This window comes from Sinocyclocheilus anshuiensis, unplaced genomic scaffold (genome assembly GCF_001515605.1).
Source record: "Sinocyclocheilus anshuiensis isolate Anshui unplaced genomic scaffold, SAMN03320099.WGS_v1.1 scaffold226, whole genome shotgun sequence".
Taxonomy (NCBI): domain Eukaryota; kingdom Metazoa; phylum Chordata; class Actinopteri; order Cypriniformes; family Cyprinidae; genus Sinocyclocheilus; species Sinocyclocheilus anshuiensis.
Window position 1 is genome coordinate 131,705 of NW_015544137.1, and position 607 is coordinate 132,311.

The 607-nt window shown below is 40.2% G+C and overlaps 1 protein-coding gene across 3 annotated transcripts in view; it reads right to left on the reverse strand.

Moving 5' to 3' along the window:
• The window catches only part of LOC107694979 (LIM domain-binding protein 2-like), a 54,229-nt gene that overhangs the window by 2,161 nt on the left and 51,461 nt on the right, over positions 1 to 607 (reverse strand). The gene's annotated exons all lie outside the window — the stretch shown is intronic.

Sequence of the window (607 nt, forward strand, 5' to 3'; positions counted from 1 at the left end):
AAAATAAAAAAAAAAAAATTCTCCTTTATTTTTATTGACTTTTTCTCTCTCTCTTTCTTTCTGACTCTCTCTCCCCACTCTCGTCATTTTTTTTTTAAATGATTATTATTTTTCCTCTCTCTCTTTTCCTGCCTCTGGGCCTCAGTTGGCTGTGGCGTTTCAGTCCCTGCCCTGTGTGGTTCGGATTAGTTGTGGGTGGGTGTGATGTGGGGCTGGGGACCTTGTATTAGTCGTGACTGGCAATGCTTCGGCTCGCGCGCTCTCTGCCAAACGGTTTGGATCAGAGTAATCAATGCGAGAGCGAGAATGGAGTGGACTGTGGAAGCGTACAGGTGGAGCAGAGAAGCAAAACTACTGTTCAGGGTTTCAAGTACAGGTCAGTTTCATCTGTAAATATGCTATTGTAGTTTTGTCTTTGTTTACTTAGTTAAGCAGCAGCAGCCCATTGCTCATCAGTAATCACTCAAAATAATGTATAAAGGATGTCATCTATTATAATGTTACAGTAGTAATTTAGCAGACAAATAATCATATTTTATTATAGGTTTAGGGGGAGCTAGGGCAGACAACAACACAACCCTTACGAAAATTAACAATGATTTTACTA